Genomic DNA, 7,516 nt, shown 5'->3' on the forward strand with positions numbered 1-7,516 from the left:
CTTAGGGATACTAACACTTATGTTCCCCTCACCTCAGACCCCACCTCCAAGTATCAACAACAACTTAGAACATTATTGTGGAAGTATGTTGACAGAGGCTTTCTGACTAAGTGCATGGCCGAAAAGCTCTATCCCCAGTTCCCTATTAAATATGTGTGGGATATAGTACCCAAGATCCATAAATCGCTGGTAGACCCACCTGGACGCCCCATAGTGTCAGGGAACGGTTCCTTGACTGAACCCCTGTCCAAATATTTGGATTGGATGTTGTGCTCAGTGTTAAAAGGGGTCCCTTCCTATCTGGAAGATACCACCGATTTTCTGGAGGCTTTGAGAGAGATACAATGGCAGGATGGCTTTCATTTAGCTGCGGTAGATGTGGAGAGTCTGTATACCAGGATTCCACAGGAACTGGGGATAGAGACGATTCGAGATATTTTGCGCAAAATAAACAAAAGTGACGTATACATTGATTTTGGCACAGAGTCCCTTTCATTTATACTGATACATAATGCTTTTACTTTCAACCAGGAATGGTTTAAACAATTGTCAGGTACAACAATGGGGACACCTGTCTCATGCACCCTTGCAAATTTATTTTTAGCTATTTTTGAAGAGAGGTATATCTACACTATCCAAAATCCATTCTTTTGATATATCAAAGTTTTTCTTCGATATATCGATGATATATTCATTGTCTGGACAGGTGACAAACACATGTTTAGTGCATTTGTGGAATATCTGAATCAAGTAATTAATATGAATATGCGGTTCACCAGCACATTCAGTGCGGAGGAACCGGATTTTCTTGATGTCAAGGTAAGGGTTAAGGATGGTCAGTTAAATTCTACCATTTACAGAAAAGCAAAAAAACAAAATGGCTGCACACCATTGTATATGCAAACAATAGAGCTAAAGAATGGGGTCATTCTAGATAAAAGTGGTACAATACCGACTATAAATGAGTAATGGAAGCTCTTAGCGCACATACGTGTCGGGCCCACCTACCAAGCGTCAAGGTGGCTTCCGCAGATGGGTCCCTATCACTAAAGATACTGCCTCACTTTGGACTTACTAAAGTCTCCAATATTCAGGGCTGTGTAGGAACCAGCTACAAAAGTACTCTGCTCATAAGTCCCAGGTAGATGGGCATGTCCAGTCTTAAAGAGGTGCCACCCCCAATATATTGCAAGAAAATTTAGACTAAAACCTTCAGAATCACAGGTGCATATCCATGAAGCAAACATAATTACAAAAAAACAAAATGGCTGCACACCATTGTATATGCAAACAATAGAGCTAAAGAATGGGGGTCATTCTAGTTAAAAGTGGTACAATACCGACTATAAATGAGTAATGGAAGCTCTTAGTGCACATACGTGTCCGGCCCACCTACCAAGCATCAAGGTGGCTTCCGCAGATGGGTCCCTATCACTTTTTATTGCAGCCATTTTGTTTTTTTGTAATTATGTTTGCTTCATGGATATGCACCTGTGATTCTGAAGGTTTTAGTCTAAATTTTCTTGCAATAAATTGGGGGTGGCACCTCTTTTAGACTGGACACGCCCATCTACCTGGGACTTCTGAGCAGAGTACTTTTGTAGCTGGTTCCTACACTGCCATGAATATTGGGGACTTTAATAAGACCAAAGTGAGGCAGTATCTTTAGTGATAGGGACCCATCTGCGGAAGCCACCTTGACGCTTGGTAGGTGGGCCCGACACGTATGTGCGCTAAGAGCTTCCATTACTCATTTATAGTAGGTGTTGTACCACTTTTAACTAGAATGACCCCCATTCTTTAGCTCTATTGTTTGCATATACAATGGTGTGCAGCCATTTTTTATTTTTGTAATTATGTTTGCTTCATGGATATGCACCTGTGATTCTGAAGGTTTTAGTCTAAATTTTCTTGCAATTTACAGAAAAGCTACATCCACTAATGCACTATTACATTATATGAGTTATCATCCGCCACACATCAAAACTGCAATTCCATATGGCCAAGTCATGCGCCTCGCCAGAATTGTAAATGATGACATGGAATTTAGGGAGCAGTGTGTGAACATGAATTGACGTTTTTTACAAAGGGGTTACCCGGAGAAGATAGTGGATAGCGCATATTTGAAGTGTGTGCATAGGAGAGAGGTTCTGGGTAGAGATATCAACACAAAACAGAAAAAAGAGGAAACAATGCAATAATGATGGTGAGCGTAGAGCGGTGTTCACATTCGACTATTCCCCAATGGCTTCAAACAGTGATTTTAAACAACTGGCAAATGCTGCAGAGGGATCCCTCCAATTGTCAGTTTTCGCAGAAGTAAGACTATAGGTGATGCCATTGTCAGGAGCAACCTCCTCCGTCCAGTTGATAACTGGCTGGGCAGGGGCGCTCCCAGAGGAAACTTCGCATGTGGACACTGCTCTATGTGCGCACATGTACACAAGCAGAAATACCTGCAGTTGGGACATGTAGGACATGTAGTTAAACAATTCATACACTGTAAGACCCAATATGTTGTGTATGCGATTTTGTGCCCATGCGGGAGGTTTTATATTGGTAAGACACACAGGTGTCTATATATACGCTTCAGAGAACATAAAAAATCTATTATTACCAGAAATGGAGCAACCAGAATAATTAAACATGTACATAATGAACATGCGGGGAACAGTGAGATTTTGAAATGTGCGGGTATTGAAGTGGTCCACACCCCCATGAGGGGGGGGGGGGGAGAGGAAACGCATTCTCCTGCAGCGAGAAGCAGCATGGATAATTAAAACGCAAGCCATGGACCCTCTAGGGTTAAATGATAAGAATAAAGGTTTTAACACATGTGTTTTTTATACCACTTTAAATGTAACCAGTGATGTATGTGAGATGAGTGTATTTATAACCCCCTCCTCCTCTACGTCACAGGAGGCTTGACAAAGCGCAACAGCGCTCGAAACAGCTGTAGCCTGTCTATCCACCTGTGTTTTGTCCACGTCCACTATGTGTACTAAGAAATAAACTGCAAACAGCAGCTTAGGGACCAGTGGTGAGTGCCGCAGTGCTTTCTTCTTATGCTATTATTATAATCACTACATCACCGATAGAGCACCACCGTGAAGGTTTGGGATCCCAGTGTTTAAAGCGCTCCAGTGACCACATAGACACATGCAGCAGTGCCGGCTGTGCTCTTTCTCTCACCCTTAATGAGCCCCTGGCAACTACCCTAACGGCCCAAGCCTATCCTCACCATCAGAGGCTCTAGTGAAAACCAGGTAGTGGCTTAGTCACGCCCCTCCAGAGTATACCCAGTCAGTGGCGCAGTGGGTCCACACCCGCTTGCATAACAATGGGTGACAGATCTATTTTCTATTGTGTCAGAGAATTCCATTGAAAAGTCAATGGGGGGCAGATCCGTTTTCTATTGTGTCAGAGAAAACAGATCCGTCCCCATTGACTTGCATTGTGGGTCATGACGTCTTGCGCCACATCCCAGGACGGTAAGCAAACTGCAGAATTTTGCGATTTTCTCTCTGGTACGAGAACGGAACATAATGCATTCTGGAGTATTCCGTTCTGTTCAGTTACGTTTTGTCCCCATTAAAAATGAATGGGGAGAAAACGGAAGCATTTGTGATGGATCTCAATACCGGAAAATATTAACGCTAGTGTGAAAGTAGCCCAATATAGAATACCATATGATGACAAATAAGGATCCTATGTGTCATAGCTGGCACTTCTGTACAACTATGGATGGATAGAAGTGGAATTAACTAATTACGCCAATGTAACCTAGATAATCAGATGTCATAAACAGTGGACATAGGTATGCATTGATAAAAAGAGGAATACTGATGTACGTTCCTCTGGCCACTCTCGTAAAGCTCAGATTGGAGGAGTGCTGAAGTGATTGTTGACTTTTCTTTCATCTGCACACAGGTTAGGGCTCTTTCACACTTGCGCTTTTCTTTTCCGGCATAGAGTTCCGTCGTCGGGGCTCTATGCCGGGAAAATCCTGATCAGGATTATCCCCATGCATTCTGAATGGAGAGAAATCCATTCAGGATGCATCAGGATGTCTTCAGTTCCGGACCGGAACGTTTTTTGGCCGGAGAAAATACCGCAGCATGCTGCGTTTTTTGCTCTGGTCAAAAATCCTGAACACTTGCCGCATCGACGGATCCGGAATAATAGCCCATTGAAATGTATTATTCCGGATCCATCCTAACATCTTCAGTTGCGTCTGCGCCAGGAAGTAGGAAGGGCTTGGCTGGCGTGAAAACTTCCACTAGACAGCCCGTGCGGGAGAAGACAGGGCGTGAAAGAAGCTCCTGGAGGTGAGTATTGTGTGTGTTTGTCTCTTGCATATTTTATTAGTTAATAATTAAATAATTTACATACCGGATCTGCCCATCAGTACACGACGGATCCGCTGTTTCGATGGATCTGGACGACGGATCCGGCCCCATACCGGATTCGTACGACTGATCCGGAAAAAAAAACGTTGATGTTGGCTTCAGGATTTCCGGAACAGTATCTTACCAAAAAAGCCGGAAAGATGCATCCGGAAAGAAAAAATTATGGGTTCTTACGCGTTTTTCCAGATTTGGCGTGTAATTCCGGCAAATAGAGTATATGACGGATCCGGACAACGCAAGTGTGAAAGAGGCCTTATTTGGAAGTCAGCCAGAGTGACCGTTGGGTTCTTGGTCACCTCTGTTACCAAGGCCCTTTTCTCCAGTTTAGGCTACTTTCACACTGGCGTTTTGGCTTTCCATTTGTGAGATCCGTTCAGGGCTCTCACAAGCGGCCCAAAACAGATCAGTTTTGCCCTAATTCATTCTGAATGGAGAAGGATCCGCTCAGCATGCATCAGTTTGCCTCTGTTCAGTCGCCATTTCGCTCTGGAGGTGGACACCAAAACGCTGCCTGCAGTGTTTTGCTGTTCACCTGATGAAGCGGTGCCAAACGGATCCGTCCTGGCACACAATGTAAGTCAATGGGGACGGAGCCGTTTTCTCTGGCGCAATCTGGCACAATAGAAAACTGATCCGTCCCCCCTTTTAATGGTGTTCAAAACGGAGCCGTCATGGCTATAGAAGACATAATACAACTGGTTCCGTTCATGACTGATGCATGCGGTTGTATTATTGTAACGGAAGCCTTTTTGCAGGTCTATGACGGATCCGCAAAAAACGCCAGTGTGAAAGTAGCCTTACTTAGTTTGGTGGGACAGCCAACTCTAGGAAGGTTGGTCCAAACTTTTTCCATTTAATAATTATGGATGCCGCTGTGCTTGTGGGAACTTTCAGTGCAGGAAATATTGTTTTGTACCTTTCTTCAGATCTGTGCCTCCACACAATCATAGCTTTGATCTCTACAGGCAGTTCTTTTCTACTCATTGCTTGGTTTTTGGTCTGATATGCATTGTCAGCTGTGAGACTTTTATATAGACAGGGCTGTGTCTTTCCAAATCATGTCCAATCAACTAAATTTACCACATTTGGATATTTCAAAGATGGAGTAATAGGAGACCCCAGAGCTAAATATTAAGTGTTATAGCAAAGGGTCAGAATGCTTATGTCCATGTGAAATTTTTATTTTTAATAATTTTGCAAACGTTTCTAAAATTTTATTTTCACTTTTTCATTAAGGGTAATTCAGTGCAGAGTGATGGGGAAAACTAGATTTTTAAAAAAAAAAAATTTTTAAGGGGGTATTCCCATCTTGCTACTTCATCCTCAATTGCTGCCAGCTATGCTGTTCACTTCCTGGTTTCCTGCTGCTAAGGCTGGGGGGGCTTAGGCAGTTTAAGTGAAGGCCTGCCACGCCCCCTTATGACATTGTTCTGTCTCCACATGAAGGCGAATGAAGGTGTAACGGATAATGACCTTGTGACTGTCCTACCTTCGTATCCAAGCAGTGGAGCAGACCGGACCGGCAGATGCTCAGGTTAGATGGATCCAGACGTAGACACGAGGATGCAATCAAACGGGGGTTTATTTAATCCAGAGCAGCGACATACAGTGATGCAGTAGATGCTGTGATGTGGATGTCTTTCCTGAGGCAACTGCTGAGGCAACTGCTGGTCAAAAACTGATGCCTTCACAAGCCAAGGTGTGTGTCTCCAGTCACAAGGAGTGCAGCACTGAAAATGGCTACAGGAAGTGACAAGGACAAGGCTGCTAAAAACACGCCCAGAGAGAAAAACTTTATAGACAAGAAACAAGGCGTGCAGCATACGAATTCCGGCCAGCAGATGGCAGCAGAGAAACAATACATAGAAACAACATAGTAAAAGGAGATATAATAATACAGTGCAGGAATTCAATTTGAAAAGAACAGCACAGACATCACAATGAGAACTCAGTCCTTGCGTGCTAGTTCATGTGAAGAGTATGAGTCATCAGTCTGGCAGCCTGAAGTGTCTGTGAGGCCCCTCCCCCTGCTGGGGAATAATCAGAGAGCCATGTGAAGTGAGCTCAGTGTACAGTAACACGTGGCTGGTCTGCACAGTTTTACACACAAAATCTCTGTCTGATCTTTTACAAACCCATTCTGTCCATCAAAAACTATAATTCCATATTATACATTAGCTCAAAAGCTTGACCAACCCCCACCTACCAGCATGATGCAGATTTGTTTCCATTACAGCTGTACTCCAGTTGTGTATAAACCTTACCCTATGTATCTTTATAGATGCATATACAGCTCTGCTACATGTGTCTTCTCCAGCCCCCTAACATCACTTTGGCTGAATGGCTTCCTATACAGCCCTACTACATCTTTATTCTACTCCCCCACTAGCACTGTGTCTGAAAAGCTTCATATTCAGCTCTGCTACATCTGTTTCTCTCTTCCACCAGCATTGATGCTGACCCGCCACATATACAGCTCTGCTACATCTGTCTATTCCCTTCCCCATTAGAACTGTGTCTAAACAGCAGCATATTCAGCCCTACTACATCCATCAGCCCCCCAAGTGCCTCCATCAGTCCCCAATCGTTGGTGGTGCACGTAGAAATAATACTCACCCACCGCTTATGTCCTCCGACGCTGTCCGCACTGTCTCTTCCCTGCACAAATTGTTCGGACGGCCGCGCATGCGCAGAACTATATTAGACGCTGCTCAAAAGAATATGGATCCGCAGCATCGCAAGGGAAACCACTGCGCCGGCGAGCGGTGGCCGTATCCATGAGCAGCGAAAATAAACAATGGATATTGACAATTCTATTTGAAAGAGAACTGTTTTTTTTTAAAATCATATATATTTAGAACAAAGTTTACTGGGGGATAAATAATTTTATCAAATATGATTAGGAAGATGCGAATACCCCTTTAGGCCTCATGCACACAACCGTTGTGTGCATCCGTGGCCGTTGTGCCGCTTTCCGTTTTTTTTTCGCGGACCCATTGACTTTCAATGGGTCCGTGGAAAAATTGGAAAATGCACCGTTTTGCAGCCGCATCCGTGATCCGTGTTTCCTGTCCGTCAAAAAAATATGACCTGTCCTATTTTTGTGA

The sequence above is a fragment of the Bufo gargarizans genome, chromosome 1 (genome assembly GCF_014858855.1).
Source record: "Bufo gargarizans isolate SCDJY-AF-19 chromosome 1, ASM1485885v1, whole genome shotgun sequence".
NCBI lineage: Eukaryota > Metazoa > Chordata > Amphibia > Anura > Bufonidae > Bufo > Bufo gargarizans.